Source organism: Natrix helvetica, assembly GCF_964273705.1.
Source record: "Natrix helvetica genome assembly, chromosome: 5".
NCBI classification, from domain to species: Eukaryota; Metazoa; Chordata; class Lepidosauria; order Squamata; family Natricidae; genus Natrix; species Natrix helvetica.
In genome coordinates this window covers 121283726-121305143 of record NC_138551.1, presented here as the reverse complement: position 1 = coordinate 121305143, position 21418 = coordinate 121283726, and positions in this window count along the sequence as shown.

Below are 21418 nucleotides of genomic sequence, written 5' to 3'. Positions count from 1 at the left end.
TTCAATCACCACGTGACATATTGCAGGTTCAAGATGCAGTCCCTCCAGTCCATCTTGGGGTGCATCAGGCCAGGCGATATACTAACGTCCATAGACCACAAGGAGGCCTACCTCCACATCCCTATCCGCAAAGCCCACCGCAAGTTCCTGAGGTTCTCTTACGCGGGCCTCCATTACCAATACCGGGCAATGCCATTCGGCCTGTCATCGGCGCCCAGGACATTCACAAAGGTTCTCGCAGCCGTGGCGGCTTTTCTACGGTCACGTCCGGTCAGACTCCACTGTTACCTAGACGATGTTCTCATTCTGTCATCATCGCATCAACAAGCTGTCAGCGACCTAGAACACACCATGCAGGCGCTCCGGGACCACGGGTTCACCATCAACCTGGAAAAAAGTCATCTCGTCCCCACGACCAGACTGAAGCATCTAGGGGCCGTCATCGACACCACCTCGTGCACGGTATCCCTGTCTCCGGAAAGGGTGGCCAGCCTTCGGGAGATGGTCGTTCAGGTGCAGCAGTCACGTCTAGTCAAGGTGGTTCAGCTCTCACAGCTCCTCGGCAAGATGATCTCGTGCCTGTCAATCGTGCCTTGGGCGAGACTTCACTCCCGTCCCCTTCAGTGGCTCCTGCTTCCATATCAAAGAACAAACGAAAGCAGCTCAACAAGACTGATTCCAGTTCCAGCAGAGGTACGTCGCTCTCTAAAGTGGTGGTTGTCTCCGGCCCTGTTAAAGGGGTCGCCATTCAAGGAGCCAGTCAGGCTCACCATCACAACGGATGCCAGCCTGTTCGGTTGGGGGGCCCACTGCCACAACCAGCTCGCACAGGGCAGGTGGTCCCCTTCCGAAGCCGCTCACAGCATCAACTGGCTGGAGCTGAGGGCAGTCAGGCTTGCGCTGAAGCGCTTCCAGAGCACCGTTCAGGGCCACCACGTGCGCATCATGACAGACAATGTCGCCACCAAGGCGCACATCAATCGACAGGGGGGAACACGCTCCAGATCCCTGATGAAGGAGGCAGAGCTCTTGGGTCGATGGGCGGAGAGGTATCTCCTTTCTCTTCAGGCGGAGCACATCTCGGGCACGAGCAACACCCAGGCGGACTGGCTGAGCAGATCCACAGTCGACCACTCGGAGTGGCGTCTACATCCGCTGCTGTTCCAGCAACTGTCCCAGAGGTTCGGCCTTCCGCTGGTGGACCTGTTCGCCACCGCGGCCAACGCGCATCTTCCGCGGTTCTTCACAAGGTTCCACGACCCGAGGGCGGAAGGAGTCAACGCGCTGCACGGCCCGTGGCCGAAAGGTCTGCTTTACGCTTTTCCCCCGCTACCTCTTCTTCCCAGAGTCATCAGGAAGATCCTAGCAGAGGAGGCGGAGGTGCTGCTGGTAGCACCGTACTGGCCCAGGAGAACCTGGTTTGCAGACTTGGTGAGTCTTTCGATCACACCACCGTGGCGGATTCCTCCACAGGACATCTCTCTCAGCCAGGGGGCCCTTCAACATCCAGAACCCCAGTGGCTGCAGCTGGCCGTCTGGCACTTGAGAGGGATCTCCTAAGCAGAGGCAAGTTGTCAGACAAGGTGATTGGCACCATCCAAGCGTCACGACGGCAGTCCACGACGCGCATCTACGACGCCACTTGGAAATCCTTCGCCAGCTGGTGCACGGCTCATGGTACGTCTGCGCCCCTTGCTTCGGTTCCTGTCATCCTGGACTTCCTGCAGGAAGGTTTGGACAAGGGCCTGGCACCTAACACCCTGAGGCGCCAGGCGGCAGCCCTGTCAACCATCCTCTCAGTTGAGGGCTACGCATCTCTTGGCCGGAATCCGACCATCCGCAGTTTCCTCAGGGGAGCGACCAACCTGAGACCCCCAGTGGTCCACAGATACCCATCTTGGGATCTCAATGTAGTGTTGCGGTCCCTCATCGGGCCCCCGTTTGAGCCCATTAAGACGGCCAGTCTCAGACACCTCACATTCAAGACGGTTTTTCTGGTCGCTATCACGTCTGCTCGTCGCATATCGGAACTGGCTGCCTTGTCAGTCAGAGAGGACTTGTGTCTCATTCGTAACGACAGAGTAATCCTGAGGCTGGACCCTTCCTTCATTCCGAAGGTCAATTCCTGGTTTCATCGGGCGCAGGAGGTGGTCCTTCCGGATTTTTGTCCGCATCCTCGGCACCCGAGGGAAAAGCGCTGGCACATGCTGGATGTGCGCAGGACTATTCGCAGATACATCAAGCGCACGGCCAGTTTTCGGAAATCCGAATCTCTATTCGTCTCCTTTCAACCAGCTTCTCAAGGCAAGAAGGTCTCTTCATCTACCATCGGCGGATGGCTGCGAGCCTGCATTGCGCTTGCCCACGTTTTACAGTCCGTTCCTGTGCCTCGCAATATCACAGCACATTCGACTAGAAGCGCCGCCACCACAGCTGCCTGGTCTACACAGGCACCGATTGAAGAGATCTGCAAGGCGGCCACCTGGACTTCTCTGTCTCCATTTGTCCGAAATTACAAACTGGACAGTTTTGCATCGGCGGAAGGGGCCTTTGGGAGGCGTGTTCTTCAGGGCATCCATACCAGCGGAGCGACCCTGATGGCTGAGCCTTCCCGCCCTAGTGACAGTTAGCTTGGGCATGTCCCTTCTTTGGACTCTCCAGAGCAGCGCCCTGGAAAATGACCATTGCCTTACTTGAAGGGTCCTTTTCAGGGCGCTGCAACGGAGAGTCCACCCCGCCCTGGGGTCTATTCTCCGCTGGTGTTTGTGAAGTCACAGTGTTGTTTGTTGTTTCTGTTATTGTTGTTGGACTATTTTTGACTTGTTCCATATTAGACTTCCAGTTGAAGTTTCAGCGCGCAACTGTTCCACGTCTTCATTGAATAAATCTGAGGAGAGTCGGCACCAGAGGCGTGGCTTAAAGTTTCAATTCAGTTCTGGGCAGATTGGCTGTGTTTAACCCTTCTTTGGACTCTCCGTTGCAGCGCCCTGAAAAGGACCCTTCAGGTAAGGCAATGGTCATTTTCCAAGAAGTATTTCACGTGTGGCTCTAGAGCTGCAAGTGGCTCTTTGGGCCCCCTCCTGAGGCCCCCTGTCAGTGATCCCCCCACTGGTGGCCCCTCCCCTCCCCCTCCCCCCTCGCCTGCCCTGAGAAGAGAAGGGCAACTGTGGCAGATGGAGACTCGCTCCTTATTCCAGAGTGAGAGCAAAGCACCCCTGCACTTGCCTCTTTTTCCATCCCTTGTTGGTGCTATGCGCACCTTGGCCGCTGTGGGAGATGGGTGCTCCCCTCTTGGCGCTGAGAGTCACTCCTTTTGTAAGGTTTAGTTTTGTGTCTTTCCAGAGACAGAAAGAACCTGGCCAAATTTCCTTAGTTATTCCCTGGGTGTGGGGGTTAGGAAGTGGGGTGGGGAGTGGGGGAGAAGGAGGGAGTGAGAGACAGACAGACAGACAGAATGAGAGAGGGGGGGGGAAGAGAATGAGAGAGGTGGGAAATGAAAGAGAGAGAGAGAATGAGAAAGGGAATGAGAGAGGGAGGGAGGGAGAGAGAGAGAGAGAGAGAAAAGGAGTGAAAGAGATGGGGGGAAGAGATAAACCTGTTTCCCATAAAAAAGAAAACACCTAGAGCCATAAAACCTGAGTAGGCGTGTCTGGGGGGTGTCATATGACTCGGTAGCAGTGAGTGACATCGAGTTGGCCACGCCCACCCCAGATTTTGTGGCCCCCAGTGTTTTTTTTTGTGGGAAACTGGTCGAAATGGTTCTTTGAGTGTTTAAGGTTGCAGACCTCTGGTTTAGGGTCTCCTGCTTGAGCAGGGGGTAGCCCTAAAAGACCTCTAAGATTCCTTCCTGATCTAGTCTGATTCATCTACATGACTGGCAGACTATTTGTGTAATGAGTTCCCCCCATAACTATCCACCGCACTACATTATGGACCAGTGACACCTTCTCAGTGATCCTCAAGGGGAGGATCCAATATACAATGAATTGCAGGGTCTTTCAGGAGGTGGACCTAACACAATTCATCAAGTTTCAAAGAACTCAGGTGTTCCTACAAAGATAAGGTTAGCAGCACATATCCAAACTAAAAAGCAGAAGAAATGTTTCCTCTGCTGTTAGTAAAGCTTGCCCAGTCTGCCACCCAGTCCTCCCATCTCTTCCTAGCCCCTCCAGAGTGGAGAAGGTCCCCTCTGGAGAAGGAAAGCAGTCATAGCAGCAAACTGGCTCTCCTTCTTGAGCCCTCTTGACAAATCCAGGATGACAATTTCCCCCATATTTGGACTGAACAGAAAAAAGGGAATGCCAAAGAAAATATGTTAGGACTCTCCATCCGTGGAAAATGAAGGTAGAAATGGAAGGAGACAAAGGTTCCACAAAGAAATGGGTTCAAAGGCGTCATCTTTTGGTGTTTGTTTGACAGTTAACCAAACTTCCAAATACTATGGATGTATTTGAGAAGTCGGCACTTGTTTATTGTATAGTCTTTGTGAGGATCCAGACTTTCCCTTCAATGGGTCTTGGCAAACGCCTAAGTGTTAAATGGAAAGGAAGAATTCTGGCCAAGGGGAATCATGTTCTATGAAGCGAACAAAGACATTGACTTTTCTCCACTTAGAGAGGGCCTCCCTGAGCGGTGCTGTATGTTCAGATGGTGAAAATAGTTGTGATATATCAAGACAAATTCCACTCCCGACAAGCAGAGGAGGGAAAGTCCTCATGACATTCTCTCCTTCCTCTGAAGCAAAGAGGCCAATCTGAAATAGAGTAGCAGTCGGTCAATTGTTGGCTACTGGAACCCTTCTTTGGGAAGCATCTGGTGAAAAAAGGGAATTTTATCTTGTAACATCTGGAAGGAATCTGGAGTTCAGGAGAAACTTCCTAAAAGTGAGGACCATTAACCAGTGGAACAGAAGTTGCCTCCAGAACTTGTGGGTGCTTCAACATTGGCGGTTTTTAAGAAGAGACTGGACAGTCACTTGTCTGAAATGGTATAGGGTTTCCTGCTTGACCTCCAAGGTCCCTTCTAGCTCAATTCTGATTGACTAATTGATATACACCAGGGATGTCAAACTCAAGGCCATGCCGCCCTCCTGAGCTCCGTTTTTGCTGGCAGAGCCTTGTGGGAGCCAGTTGCAGCCGAAGAAAGGACTTGAGAGCCTGTTTTTGCAGCCAGAGCATATTTGGCCACCACAGGCACCCCCAACACGAGTGATATCAAGTTGGCCAGCCACCCTAGCCACGCCCCCTGCTCCCCCACAAAGGAGAAACATAACCCTGATGCAACCCTCAGTGAAAATGAGTTTGACACCCATGATGTACATGACTGGCAGACTATTTGTGTAATGAGTTCCCCCATAATTATCCACAGTAACACATTATGGACCTGTGATACCTTCTCAGTGAGCCTCAAGGGGAGGATCCAATATGCAGATTACCTATTAACAGAGTTGGAGGGGACCTTGTAGCTCATCTAGTCCACTCCCCCCCCCAAGCAGAGACCTTCCACCATTTCTGACAAAAGACAGTCCAGTCTCTTCTCAAAAGCCTCCAGTGATGAAGCTCCCCAAACCTCCGAAGGTATTTAAGAAGGTGGACCTAAATTAATTCATCAAGTTTCAAAGAACTCAGATCTTCCTAGAAAGGTAAACTTAGCAGCACATATCCAGACTAGAAAGCAGGAGAGAGATTTCCTCTGCTGTTAGTAAAGCTTGCCCAGTCTGCTACCCCCTTCTCCCATCTCCTCCCAGCCCTTCCTTCAAAGTCTTTTTGATTTACTTCCTTTCGGGTAAGAAATTGTGCAGGTTAAAAGTAAAAAACGAGGTGAGCTTCAATCTGTCTTTTAACTTTCATGAAAATTTGCTGGAGGGATCCAGTTCCACAAAGCCCTCCATTTTTCTCAGTGTGACCCACCATCCTGAGTAGAGAAGGTCCCCTCCGGACAAGGAACGCAGTCATAGCAGCAAACTGGCTCTCCTTCTCGAGCCCTCTTGACAAATCCAGGGTGACAATTTTCCACACATTTGGACTGAGGCAGGGACTGAGCAGAAGAACAAGGAATGCCAAAGAAAAGATGTTAGGACTCTCCGTCCATGGAAAATGGAGGTAGAAATGGATGGAGACAAGTAGCCTCTGGTCTTCACTGAGATAAATATGAAATCTCTGACTACTTCTAAACAGATGCAGGAGGGATAACAACTGGCAGATCCTTCATTTACTTCCTCCCTTTTGCTTTTGGCATTTAACATTACAATAAGGTACTTTTCTACTTAATAATCTAGAGGGATGGAATTGAAAAAAAGATTTAAGTATGATGATATATTCATATTAAAACTAAGAATAAAATTTACTGTAAAAGATTTAGGAAACTTTAATCCATTAGATTTTTTAATATAGAATAAAACTGTGCTGAAGAAAGAAACCTCTGACCAATACGATCTTGAAAGATTTCCATAAAACATGGCAAAGCCCCTCCACTTAGGTCCTATCTGTTGAAGAACTTCCATTAGATAATACCAACTGGCATGGAAGGCCAACCACCCTGGAGACTACAGGCTTTGCCCACTTCAAATGGGACCTCAGGCTTTGGGAAACAGAGAAAAGACACCAAAATTTCCCCTACCTTATTGAGCAACTTCAGCTGTGAAAGAGTATCTTGGTTGATAATAAGTCTCTGACTTTCAAAATCCGCCAGAATTTCTCTCCTGGGATCCTCCTTGGGGAGAACCAAGAAGCCCAAAATGCCCAGATCTGCTGTTATCTCTCCATTTTGGTCCAAATACAGTTTCATCTCAGAAATATTCCAAAATTCATTATTCTCCAGAAAGGGATGAAACTAGAATGGGAACATCCAGGAATATGAAAAACAGAAAACTTTGTTTCTTATCCCACATTGAATCTTTCTTCTACAATTGCGTAATTTCCAAATATGGTTAAATAGGATACAAATACTGCCATTATCTTCATAAGTGAATGAAGAAGTTTGAGAAAAAATTGTCAATCATGTACTGACAAAATATAGAGAAAATATAAATGACACAATTGGTCAATTATAGGGAACATTCTAGAGTAAATGACAAATAAAATGAACCCAGAAAAAAAAATATGATTCATAAACTCTTTGAAAACAACAGGTTGATTCCCAGAAAGCATGGGTTAATCAAGAAGAAAGTTGTCAGGCTAATCTTCTCCTGGTCATGCTGATGGTAAACAAATCCAGATGTGCTAATTCTACTTGATTGTAATGTAACATTACATTTTTTTTGCAGATCTGAAAGAACAAATTTCCCACCAACACTTTTTTCAGTCTGAAAAGTTAGTAAGGATCCTTTCTGAGTTTCTTTCTCTCTCATTATGCAACTACACGATTCTCCCCTCTTATCTGATCCTTCCTTAGGCAGCCTCTCTTCCCCTCATCCCAAAAGTCATTCTCACATATCATTGCACTTCCTAAGTAGATTATGGGAACTCTGGTGTTATAACTGGATTTCAGTAAAGGACCCACAAACAATTGTGTGATGTGATTGGAAACCTGAGGGGTGGTATGATAACAAAGTGGATTAAAACAGTCTTCAAAATGATACTCAAATAATTTTAACCCTTTTTAATATTTCCTATGAAACCTGAAGGTGATGGATAACAATTTGCCATTGGTCATCAATTTTTGTATGTTGTCATTAATATGGTCATTAATATGACCTTAAGCGTAAGTTAATTTGATGTGATTTAAAGAATATAAAGTCTTTCAACTTAGAAGCCATATTTGAAACTTCATTTTAAAAGTTTGATGAAATATCAATGGTTTTAAATCAAGTTAAAGGCAATAATCAGAAGCAAGCAACAATTGTTGAATCAGATGGATTGGATGGATGGACTGGAACTTAATTTGCTGCTGGCATCCCTGAAGGAGGAGTCTGGTTTGAAGGCAGGCTGCTTGGAGATGGCTGGAGAGGCCATGGACCCTGAAGACTCAAAGTGGACCGAACGGATGACTGATGAAATGGATTCTTTCAAGAAGATTGAGGGAGATTGGGGAATGGACTTGTCATATTTAACTGGAAAACAAGTCTTAAGAGTCATCGTGTTTCAATTTACAGGAGATCCTATGACTTTCCGGAATGGAAAGTAGTTGTTGGGAAAGATCCTAATTAAAATTTTAAAGAAATGCATTATTATTAAGAATCAAACAAAGTTGTTTAACCCTGAACAGGTACTGAAAGGATTGGAGGTAATGATTGTGGTGGTCTGAGGTAGATAAGAAGCCCCTATAAATTTTCTGTGAGTTAAATATAATAGCAGATAACAGACAACAGTCAAGTAGTTGCAAATAGATGTGTAGTTTATAATTGTGGGCCTATTTTGCAAGGGGGAGAAACTATTATTGGTGTTTTATATTCAACTGGGGGGACAATATGCATGTTTTTGTCTTTTTTAATGCACAATTTGTTTTAAAAATGTTTTATCTAGTTTTGTTTTGTCTTTGTAATAGTTTTATTTTCCAATTATTTTTGAATAAAATAAAATGTTATAAGAGGAATACCAAGTTTCGAGAAACAATATTTATGATTAGCACGCAGAGAAGGGTGCATAAGTAAAAAGCAGTAGAAAAATATCTGATTTTTAGCTACTAGGACTTGACTAACAATAGAGTCTCATATAAGAACATGAATGATGGACTGGAAGAAACATGAAGGATACCAAACCTGATATGCATGCTTGTGAAAATGAACTCTAAATCGTAGTTAACTGGAAACAGAATCTGAGTCAGCTGGGAGATGTCCATGGAAAGAAGGCAAATGTAGCCATAAGAATCTGAGGAAGTGAACGTTCTGGTTTGGGGAGACCCCAACTCAAGGACCAGGACCCCTTGCAGGCATCACACGTGGAGGAGAATTTGCACAAAATCTACATGAACTTCAGGGAAGGACAATGAAGCCAAGGAAGAGTTGAAAGGAACTGCTCTTAGCCTTGAGGAAAGACCACAAGGAGAAGAGCTGAAGATCAGGAGGAGTCTGGGAGCCCCTTTTCCAACTGACACAATCTCTCGGTTGGAGGAGGGAGGATACAGCCAGTGGTGGGATTCAGACGGTCTGGTAGTACAAATTCTGCCTGGCCACGCCCTGCCCCACCACTACTTGCCTCGCAGGCCTTGGCTGGTGCCTTAGAGTCATTGCTGCAGCTGCTCTTTGGCTCCCTTGCCTCGACCACATGGCCACGCAGCCCAGCCTGTTTGCCTGTCTTTGCCGTGGCCTCCTGCTCATCTTGGCCTGCTTCTGAATGCCCACCTCAGGCTGCTCCCGACCACTCCAGCAGCAGAACAGTAATGCACTGGGGCCATTCTTCATCTTTTTCCTCTTTCCTTTTCTTTCTCTTTTCCTTTCCTTTCTCCTTTCCTTTCTCTTTTCCTGTCCTTTCCCTCCCTTCTTCATCCTTTCCTTTCCCATTCATTCTTTTTTCCTTCCCTTCCCTTTCCCTCCCTTCTTCATCCTTTCCTTTTCTTCTTACCCATGTCCTTTCCTTTATCCTTTTCCTTTCCCCCCCTTTTTATTGTTTCCTTTCTTTTTCCTTTCCTTCCCTTTCCCCTTCCTTTTTTCCTTGGAGAAAAGAAAAAGTTGGGGGAAGAGAAAGGGAGACCCAGAGGAAACGGGGGAGAAGGTCTCTATCCCCTCCTCCCAGGTGGCCCACAATGTTGAACAGCTTCTGATTCCTCTTTCTCTCTTTCATTCTTTCTCTTTCTTTCTATCTCTCTTTCTTACTTTTTCTTTCTCTCTCTTTCTCTCATTCTTTCTATCTCTCTCTCCTCCCATTCCAACACGCGGTATAAAGAAGCCACCTGACATTTCAGCTCCCCGCAAGTCCCCCTCCTCCAGCTGCTCTAGAGGGAGAAAATTTCTTGTGCAGAAGAGGCACTGATCCAAGTGCTCCTTGTTTCAGGTGGTTCTCCTACCTTTGGAGGGAGGAAAGGAAGGGATAGAAAGAGAAAGAAAAAGCGAAGTGAGAGACAAGAAAGAAAATAAAAAAGAAAGAAAAGGAAAAAAAGAAAAATGGAAAAAGAAAATGGGGGGGTGGATGGAAGGGAAAGAAAGAGAGGGAGGGAGGAGAAAGTGAATGAAATATAGATGGATGGATGGATGGATGGATAGGTGCAGCGAGGGAGGGAGGGAGAGAAAAAATGAGAGGAAGGAAAGTTTCAGAAGACTCTTTGAAACAGTACAGCAATCTAAGGCTGGAAGAGATCTCGGAGGTCATCTTCTAATCCAATCCCTGCTCCAGCAGGGTTAGAAGATACCTTGGAGGCCATCTAGTCCAACCCCTGCTCCAGCAGGAGACCTGATATCCTCTGGATTATTTTGGTGCCTCTAACACAGAGGAAAATTGCCAGAAAAGGGAAGGAGTTTACTAGGACAAGGCTGCCATGTAGAGGAAGGCAGAGATAGTCCTTGACTTATGACAATTGAGCCCAATATTTTGGTTGCTAAGCAAGAGCGTTGTTAAGTGAGTTTTGCCACATTTTACTCAATCCATGACATCTCCTGGCTCTAACAGTCATGTGCAGGCTAGGGAAGAACATCTGAAGAACCTGTGTAAAGTTATAATGTGCAGAAGGGATTGTTAAATGTGTGGCAGAAAGTGGACTCAAGGTGTGTTTTTCCAAACACAGTAAGTGAGGTTGAATGTGCATAGTTTTAGAAGAGCTGTGTGTGTGTGTGTGTGTGTGTGTGTCTGTGTGTCTGTGTACATACATATACAGTATATATAATAGATAATGTATCTTTTTGTGTGCCTATACACACAATATACTACGTAATATGGATGTACACATATGGCATATATACATAGCATTAAATTGTGTATTTTGGATGATCAGTAGTAGTAAATAAATAGACAGAGAATATCTTCTTGAGGTGAGGAGAGGCCAGGCAAGGTACCCCTTGACGTGAGTGATGTCAGGTTGGCCATGCCCACCCGATCACATGGCCACCAAGCCACACCCAGTGTTAGACACTACCTACCTGCGTGACTACATTATCAGTAGGATTGTTCCATCTAAGAGGGGAAGGATGTTAGATACTTATACCAACTACAGTGGTTTCCACCAAGGTCCTCTGTACCAGCGGGAACAGAGGTTTAATCCTATTGGTCGAAGGGTCTGACAGCGCCCTATAAAAGGGCTGCTGTCAGACTCAACCTTCGCAGGAATGTTCTTACTTGTTGTGTTATAATAAAGAGCTGTTGTTACCGTTAAAGTCTGTGTGTGCGTATCCATTACCCAATCTAATACTGGCGATGAAGGTGGGATTGGAAGGCAACTAGGCGAACCAAAAAGAGCGAAGAATCCAGCAAGTACATCCAACCCAGAGCTCAGTGCGGCTTTGAGCAGCCATTTTTGAGTGGCAAACTCAAAACGCCCTCTATAAACAAAATGACCATGCATGCCCCACCGACTCCATATGACCCAGTCACTGAGCACTGGGATTCATACATGCTACGATTTGACAGCTTCCTCGAGGCAAATGACCTCATGGGTCTTTCTGAAGGCCGCTGTCAGGGCAGCCTCCATCAGTAACCAAGAAAGAAATCACTCAACTCCATATTTCAAAATTAAGAGTACTTTTACTGGTTATGAGTAGATAGCACCTAAGCAAAGTAAGATCTGAGGCAGAAGCACGTGTAATCATAGATATCAATATGTGAACCAACCCCCTCCCCCTAGTAACCACATCCCCCAGTCCAATCCGCACACCCCACAGGTGTGATGTGGGCTGCAGCTTCAAAACCCATCATCAGGTTGGTATGCCAGATGGTTGGCCTTGGCAGCAATGCCACTATCAGCAGCATGCGCAGTAGATGGTGAGAAAACTACTCCCTTCTTCATTCTCTCCTGTGCTTTAGCTTCCCCTCCCAAATACTATGTTATCTCCCCCCCTCCCCGTTTCAATGGCAGCCGAAAGCAAGCAGCAAAGCAGAGGCTGACAGCCGCAAGAATAACATGTTCCTCGGGTACTGTGGCCGGGAAGTGTTCGAGATGGCAAAAGACCTCTCCGAGCCGACACCGCTCCAATCAGTTGCCTGGTCTGTGCTCCAGCAGATGCTTAGGACTTATTACGTGCCCAAGCTGTCCAAGCACGTTCGCTGGCATGAATTCAATATCAGGAACCAAAAGGAGGGTGAGTAGATTAACAAGTACGTTGCTGCACTCCGTAAAGCCGCAGCGTACTGCGAATTCAGGGACTTAGACGAGCTGATTCTGGTTCGCATAATATGCGGCATTTGGGACATTAATTTGTAGAGGAGTTTGCTCGCAAAATCAAACCTCACTCTGCAAATTGCCTTGGACAAAGTCAGGGCATCAGAATCAGCTGTCAAATTGACTGAAACCCTGCTGTGCCAAAGTGCGCCCCAAGAAGCACAGAAAAGCACACACATTCATCGCGAGGCCGCAGAGCCCGAGAGTTCTGAAGAAGATGATGACAGCTGCTGCATGCACAGTAGTTGCGCCCCGCCGTCGTGCACTTTTAAACAGCATCTCCCACCTTGTGCAAGTTGCAGAGGAGACCATGTCAGATCGGCTTGCCATTTCCGCGACGCAACCTGCCAGTGCTGCGAGCGAAAGGGGAACATCGCAAAGTTGTGCTGGAGTGAATTCCTTTGCCACTGCCTAGCAGCCTAGAGGCGCACCAAGCTGCTAAACAAGGCCCAGCCAAGGGGCCTGGAAGAAGCCACCACAGCGCTCAGAGGGCAACGACACAGTCACCCACCACACATCGATCGGACAAGCCTGCGCCAGGCAGCCAAAAAAGCTGAAGATCACAGTCCTCATCAAGGACTCTCCCTAAGAGATGGAGATCGACACCAGGTCATCACTGACCATCATACCGTGGTCTACCCTGAAACAGGCTATCCCTAGCCTCAAGAAGCAGCACCTTCGCGCCCCGACATCCGCCTACGCAGTTACCAGGGAAACTGGGTCCCCATCGTGGGCCAAGGCACCTTCTAGGTGAACTTCAAACAGTTCAGCGGGAAACTCCCAGTAACAGTGGTCAGCGGCAACCTGCAGAGCCTCCCAGGGCTAGATTGGTTCCAAGCCCTGGGCCTAGAGGTGACCGGTATCAACGCCTTGAAAGATGACAGCACTGAAGCCATCTTTAAGGAGTTTGAGGACGTCTTCAGCACCGGTCTGGGTAAGTATGTGGGGACTCCAATTTCCTTTAGTTTGGACCCCAACATAGCCCCAATAAGGCTAAAACCCAGGAGAGTACCTTTTGCTCTCTGCCTCAAAATTGACAGGGAAATTGACAAGCTTGTAGGCCAGAGAATCCTACAGCTGGTCAATCACGCATGCTGCGAGACCCTATAGTGACACCTGTCAAATCTGATGGGTCTGTCTGCATCTGCACGGACTACAAATGCACAATAAATAAAGCGCTACAACAAAGCACCTACCCTGTACCCATTGTACAGCACCTCCTTCATTCATTAGGCCTCGGAAAATGTTCACTAAGTTGGACATGGTGCAGGCATACCACCAATTCCCTGTATATGGCACTATGGTGGAGGCCCAAACCCTTGTGATGCACAGGGGTGCATTCAAACATCACCGCATGCAATTCGACATTAGTATCGCCCCTGGACTGTTCCAAAGCGGCATGGAACGGCTTTTGCAGGGGATTCCTGGAGTTGTCCCCTATTTCGACGACATCTTGGTATCAGCTGCAAACGAGGAGCAACTTTTAAAACGTGTACGAACAGTTTTGGCTCGAATTAGAGACAAAGGCCTCCGGCTCAAAAAAGAGAAATGCCAAATTAACGTGCCAAGGGTTGAATTCTTAAGATAGCTAATCGATGGCTCGGGATTCACCTGACCACACAAAAAATTAAAGCAATTCAGGACGCCACCACACCTCACAATCAAACCGAGCTGCAGGCATTCCTTGGGCTCCTTAATTTCTACAGCGTCTTTCTTAAACAGAAACCACCATTGCTGAGCCCTTTCACCGTACCCTGGCTAAGAATGCAAAGTGGTCCTGGGGCAAAGCCAAGGCAGCCGCATTTGCCGCGGTAAAAGACTCCTGTCGGCGAATTCCTTCCTGGTACAGTACAGCCAAACCCTGCCATTGGTGCTGACCTGTGATGTTTCCCCATTCAGCATCGGCACCCTCCTCAGCCACCACATGCCCAACAGAACTGAAGCTCCTATTGCATTTACTCCAGGACCTTGTCTGCTGCAGAGCAGCCAGCTGGACCGTGAGGCTTTGGCTGCAGTGGCCGGAATAAAGAGGTTCCATGAGTATCTATATGGCTGGGACTTCAAGCTGGTTACCATCTTCCTAGCTGCCTACTCCAACTGTCTCATCCACCAGGCTCCACTTTGGGGCATGCTGATGCTCTAAGCTACTGCCCACTGCCTGAACTTCTTGCTGACCCTACCCCCAAGACACCAGTCCTCCTCATTGATTGCCTGGAGACTGGGCCTGTCCCATCCACTAACGTTGCCTGTCACTATGTGAAGGACTCCACAATCAAACAGGTTTTGAACTGGGTGTGGAGGGGGTGGCCCAAGGAGCCTGTTGGGGCTGATTTTAAAATGTATTTTGCTAAACGCAACAAATTATCAGTGGTAAATGGCTGTCTAATGTGGGAGGACCGGGTTGTTGTTCCACCCAAACTGTGCATTGCAGTATTAGAGGCTTTACATGTAGGGCATCCTGGAATTGTCAGGATGAAGTCTTTGGCTAGGAGTTATGTGCGGTGGCCTAACATGGACAGGGAGATCAAAGAATGGGTGGCTACCTGCACACCATGCCAGGAGTCCAGACCAGCTCCCCCAGAGGCGCCCGCTAAGGAGGGGGAGCGACTTCAAGCACCATGGTCTAGGGTGCACATTGACTTTGCTGGCCCAGTTCATGGCCAGACATTCTTAGTGCCACCACTACTTGAAGTGGTTAGAGGTAGTCCTGATGACCTCCACAATGGCAGAAGCGGTCATCAAGGTGCTACAGAGACTTTTCTCCACGCACGGCTTGCTCGACGTCCTGGTCTCTGACAATGGACCCCAATTCACGGCCGTGCAATTCAAGACCTTCTTAGCAGCACAGGGAATCAGACATGCCCTGGTCACGCCATTCCATCCAGCCTCCAATGGTCAGGTGGAGAGAATGGTGAAATCTGCAAAAGAGGCCCTGTCTAGGATGGGCCCGGGAGATTGGCAAACACGGGTTGACCATTACTTACTAATTCAGCACATCATGCCCAGTGCCACTACTGGGAGAAGCCCTTCCGAGCTTCTCGTGGGTCGCTGGCTAATGTCCCACTTAGACCGGCTACACCCCAATTATTCTGCCTCATCGCCCCCAGACTCCACAAGCAAGATTCGGACTTTTAACGTAGGGGATTCGGTATACGCCCACAACTATTCTGGGGGAACTCTGTGGATTCCTGCCACAGTGATAGGCATCACCGGCCCGCTTACCTCCTAGAGCTTGAGGACAGTAGGAATTGGAGAAGGCATATTGACCAACTCTGTGGCACCTCTCCAACTCCACTCTTAGACAACCAGAGGTAACTCCTGCACGAGTTAGCCAAAGCCCTACCCAAACAAAGTAAACACTCACTCCTTCTACAGTCAGCTCAAGCCCGAGGGTACCGGGAAACTTATCTGGTTTTGTTGCAGGCCCGCAGCAAGCTTGGAGCGAACCAGCTCCAGAAGCTCCAGCCGCGGCCTGTGAAAAGTTCCAGGAGCTTCCACCAATCGGAGCTGCAGAGCAAACAGGTCCGTCCAACCTGTCCAAGGAAACCCCTCCTACTGAACTGTGCAGGTCAGGCAGAGCTACCCAAAAGCCCACCTACCTGCGTGACTACATTACCAGTAGGATTGTTCCATCTAAGAGGGGAGGGGGTGTTAGATACTTATACCAACTACAGTGGTTTCCACCAAGCTCCTCTGTTCCGGCGGGAACAGAGGTTTAATCCTATTGGTTGAAGGGTCTTACAGTGTCCTATAAAAGGGCTGCTGTCAGACTCAACCTTCGCTGGATTGTTCTTACTTGTTGTGTTATAATAAAGAGCTGTTGTTACCGTTAAAGCCTGTGTGTGCCTATCCATTACCCAACTAACACCCACAGGACAGGTAGTAAAAACATTTGAATCCCACCCCTGGATACAGCCCTCTTCCAATAACTGATTCATGTTACACACAAGTGTAAGATCTGCTCACTATTAGTGAGTGTCAGACACGGAAAAATGAATCGAGTTACAAGAGAGGAGATTTTAGCTGAATGAGAAAAAGAAAATATGATAAAAGGATGAGCTGTTTTAGAGCTGAGCCAGTAAAGCAGGGCAGTTCAGTCTCCTCTTCATGGATTGTCTGAGAGCAAAGACTGAGCAGCCATCAGTCAGAAAAGCTTGAACTGGGATTCCTGCAGGGAGGAGGGGTTGGGCTGGATAGGCTCAGGGTCTCCTCCAAATTTATAAAGGTTGTCCTGCCACAACATGCAACTGTTGTGGTGTTGTTGCTCTAGCCCCACCTAGTGGCCGGGAGCAGATAAGCATAGCTAAACAGTCTGAAACCAGACTCCATTTTCTGTCAGCCTTTGGAGAAGACGGAAGCAGCTGTTGTGACCGAGACCCCTGGTCATCCGAAGACGCCTCCGTCCCTCACACGGAGCATCGCTGGAGAGGTTCCAGCTGCTTCTTTGCTGGCTGTTAGTTAATGCTGCCTATCTCGTCTTTCTATTTGATTTCCACTCTTTGCATCTCCTCGGTTTCACCTGCCCTCTTCTCCCAATAAAGCATCCAGATCCACGCCAGGCTCCCTTTCATTGGAGGAGAATAGGGGGGCTTAGCTGCCTGTCCAGCTGCACACAGACCCACCTGCAATGGGGACGGAAAAAAGGTGGAATTCCACCAGGCTCATCACAAACCCACAAATGCGGGAATTTATTTTAAAAAGAATACAGCATTTTCCAATTAGCAGTGCTAAATATAAAAATGCCATGGTATCTACTCTTTGGAACCATTAATTCCTTGAGTAATTAAATTGGCCAGATCTGTTGAGATGGTTCCCCTCCTTCTCCTCTGGATTCCTTCTCCAAAAGATCTAAGATTAATGGATCCATATAGGGACCCCCATACCTGCCACAGCTGCAGCCTTTGAGACCCCAAGATCTTTTCTCCCTTCTTCCTTCCCCTCCTCGATCTGGAGGAATAGGCGACATTCAAGGCCTGGACCAGAGTCTTCATGAGAGTGTAGTGTTGGTACAAATTTTGGATCCCTATTCTGTCCCATTTCCTCTGGGTCTCCAGTGGGGCTTTCTGGGTGCATCGTCTGCGGCCTTTGACAGAAAAGATGTTCTTTGAAAGAAAACAGTGAAAATAATGATCTTGAAACTTTTCTTCCACAAATAAATGGGGTTCAAAGGCAGAATCTTTTGGCCTTCCTTTTCCCAGATAACGAAAGTTCCAAATACTGTGGATGTATTTGAGAAGTCTGCGCTTCTTTATTTTATACCCTGCAAAATTTGTGAGGATCCAGACTTTCCTCTCAATGGGTCCTGGGAGACGCATAAGTATTAAATGGAAAGGAAGAATTCTCTCCCAAAGAGAAACAACTTCTATGAAGTGAACAAAGACATTGACTTGTCTCCACTTAGAGAGGGAATCCCTGAAGTATGCTGCATGTCCAGTCTTTGAGAATCGTTGTGATATAATGACACAAATTCCATTCCTGACAAGCACAGGAGGGAAAATCCTCATGAAATTCTCTCCATTTTCTGTGTCTGAAGCAAAGAGGCCAATCAGGGTCCATTTGAAATGGAGGAGCAGCTGGACAATTGCTGGGTACTGGATTCCTTCTTTGGGGAGCATCTGGTGGAAAAAGGGGAATCGACTTTTATCACTCAGAGCCTCTGAAGCTGATCCATAACTGATCTGAAAAAGCAATTGAAAGGATTAGAGTCGTGATAGGGAACCTGTGGCATGCAGAGTGTCCTATCCTGGCACGCCAGCTGCCCCAGCCCAGCTCCACTAGCATCCACATGCAGGCACACCTCCTGTTGGCCAACTTGTTTTCGGGCCTATGCTGAGGGCCAGGGCAGGAGACCCGTGAGTATGCGGGGGTGGGGTGGGGGTGCATTCAAAAACCTTACACAATGACTTCCAGTCCGTGCAGGCGATGGACGTTTCATCTGCCGCTTGTCTTCTCGGTGGGCTCCGTTTGGAGCACAGGGGACCTTGGAGGAGACCCCTGCCGAAGGGGCAGCTTGTTGCAATCTCCCAGACTCGGCAGCAGCTGGTGGGAGGTTTTCCAGCTTTGCCCCAGGAGCCGGGGAGCAGAAGGCGGGGCATGCTTGCCCCTTCGCCTAATGGGTTCTGGACGAAACAAGTTATTCAAAGGAAGCATGGCTGAAATGTTGTTTGTGGAGGATCCTTCCTAATTTCTTCAATTATCGGTAATGGATAAGCAGCAGGCTATCATAAGTTTTTGTTCAATCTATTTTAAACCGAAGATTGGAGGAGGGAGTTTTTCTCTTCGAAACTCCCCCTCGGACAAAGCAGCATTTAAACTCTCTCTCTCCACTCCGGAATGGAGAGAGAACAAAGGCTGACTTGCCACTCGAATTAACTATGTGAGAAAGACTGAAACCACAGTTGCAAGAATGTTTGCTGAGCTGTTTTTTTTAAAAAAATTAAAACTTTTGTTCTTCTCCCTGCGGAAAGGAGGAGTCAAAATGGCTCCCCTCCATTCTCGTTTCTGTACTTATAAATGAAGTCTGCCTTTTGAAACCACCCTGGGGAAAAAAGAAATGATTTCTGGCATCTTTTAACACCTCCTTTGAGGGTGCTCCGGATCTCTTCTGCTTCGTGGACTTTCTGGATTTGATTATTTGGTTTTTCCCTTCCTGGTGTACCTCTGTGTCTTGGAACAGTGAAGGAGAACTAACTTTTTACTTTTGGATTTGCCTGCTACCCTGGACCAGCCCGGCTGCGCGCCCCGTCGACGCCATTTTCTTTGCATAAGATTCACCATTTCTGAACTTAGACAATGGGACCTAAGAAACCTCCAATGGGCAAGTCACTTTCGGCTCCTGCATCGGCGACTTCCAGCCCAAGCACCCAACAGCCGAAGATTGTTTAATTGCTACAAAAAGAAGCAGCTAGAGAGAGTTCAAAAGAACTATCTGTCAATCAAATGTTTCAGGAAATTATGAGAGGTCAAAACGAACTGAGGAAGGAAGTGGCAGACCTCAAAAATGAACTCAGAGGGGTATAACATAGCACAACAGAGAATAAACAGAGGATTGCGGTACTGGAGGAAGGCGCACCTGGGATGGAGGAAAGGGTTAAGGAGGTCCGAAGGGGAAATTTAGAACTGGAAAACTTTATGGCCAAAATAGAATTGGAAAGAATGCCTTTTTTTCTCAGGTTCCAGAATTTACCAGAGACAGAAAATGAAGATCTTAAAAATATTATGAGCACATTTTAGCAGAATACCTTAAGAGAAATAAAGAGCAGATGTGGTGGGATATGGACCTGGTCTACAGAATTAATTCAGCATATGCCAGAATTCATAATGTTCCAAGAGAGGTACACGTTAAATTTCTCAGGAGGACCACGAGAGATGAGGTACCAGGAGCCCAAAGGGAGGGACCTTTAAAATACCAAGATAAAGAAATTACCATTCTAAAGCAAATTCCAAAAAAGATTAGAGAAAAAAGGAGGAAGTACTCTTCCTTAACAAAGAAATTATACAATAGAGGAATTTGGTTCAGATGGTTATTGCCAGAAGGAATGCTGATTTTCTGGGAGGGAAGCCGAGTTAGAATTAAGACAGTGGATGAGGCAGAGGCCTTTATTAAAAAAACATCTTTCCCTCCCAGAGGATGAAGATAGCGGAGGTGGGGAAAAAAGCAGCAATGTACAAGATATGGGGAGGAGGGGGCACGGCTCCACCCGGGGCAGGGAGGAGGGAACAATATTGAAAAGGCTCAGGTCACAGAAATAAATATATCTGAAATATTGCAATTGTTGATATATTAGAAAGTGACAAAGAAAGAGATGATTGAACATGTTGTTGATATAAAGTAAGAATTCTGTTTATGCTATCCTTTACTTGTTATCCTTAAAATTGTAAAAGTGTGATATTTGGGGGGATTTCTACTGTGAACATGGGAGCTACTAAAATTTTCTATGTACCCTATTACCTTTTCCCTATAAATGTTTTAAAACCAATAAAAACTTTTTACAAAAAAACAAAAAACAAAAACCTTACACAAAGAAGAATGCTGCGTTATATTTTGGGGTCAAATTAAGGCCAAACTATTATATTTTAATAAATCCAATCTTGTTCTCATGAAGGCATTAGAAGAATTGGTTAATTAGACACTGCTTAAACTTTTAAAGAGAGAATATTAGCAAGATTGTATTATAAAAGTGGAAAATAATAAATTTTAAAAACTATAAACAATGTAAATCATATTACTGTATTTCACCCATAAAATTTATTGCAATTAGATTAATATGTGCAAATGCCAACTGAAGTGTTCTATTCCAATAAAGGGCCTACTATAATTTTGAGGATTGCCACATATTTTAATGCTTCTATGGCCCAGATTCTTTGTGGAGGAATCTTTTTAGCTTCTTCTCCAGTTGTACAAGAAACAGGGAGACCTCAGTTCCTAATAAGATTTGTCAGTTGCACAATCCAAGATTGATCTTTTAATTGAAGTTTTGTCTGTTCTAACAACCACAATTTTCAGAATCTGTCAGTTTCCATAGATTACATTTTATTCCAATATCCATTTTTTTTTATTTTAGACAAAGCAGAAATTGTATAAATTCCCAAACGAGCTCTGAGGGGCAGCAGCTGGAGTTCTTTTGTCCCCCCCCAAGATCCTCCTCAGAGGCTGTGATTGGGTTGGTTCTGCTGGTGGTTTCTCTCTGAAGCCCCAAACATCAGATTGATGTAAGAACATGGGGGGAACCTTGGCCTCAAATACTTTAATAATTGGGGCAGATTAAGCTGGAGAGCTATAAGGTTTTATTTTAAGCACCACTTTCACTCATGTCTTTGTTCTAACTGAGCTCCTTTGATGATGAGGGAGCCAAGATTCAGTCTCAGAGAAAACAACCCCAGGGAAGGAAAAGTGTCACTTGCTTTATTGGCTGACCATTTATGGCTAGAATATTGTTTTCCGAAGTCCATAACTTTTGTACTTGATTTATTAATTATCAGCTAATTATTATTTATTATTTATTTATTTATGGAGGATGAGCTTCCTGGAGCAATGGCGGTCTGCCTGAGAGCTCCTTAGACCCGCGAGCTCTTTTAAGGGAGCAGGGGTGCTGCCGGCCCCCTTTTACACCATGGGGGCCAGGTGTCCAATAAACTGCCACCCTGGGTTTTTCTATGACCCAAGGGGGGTCTC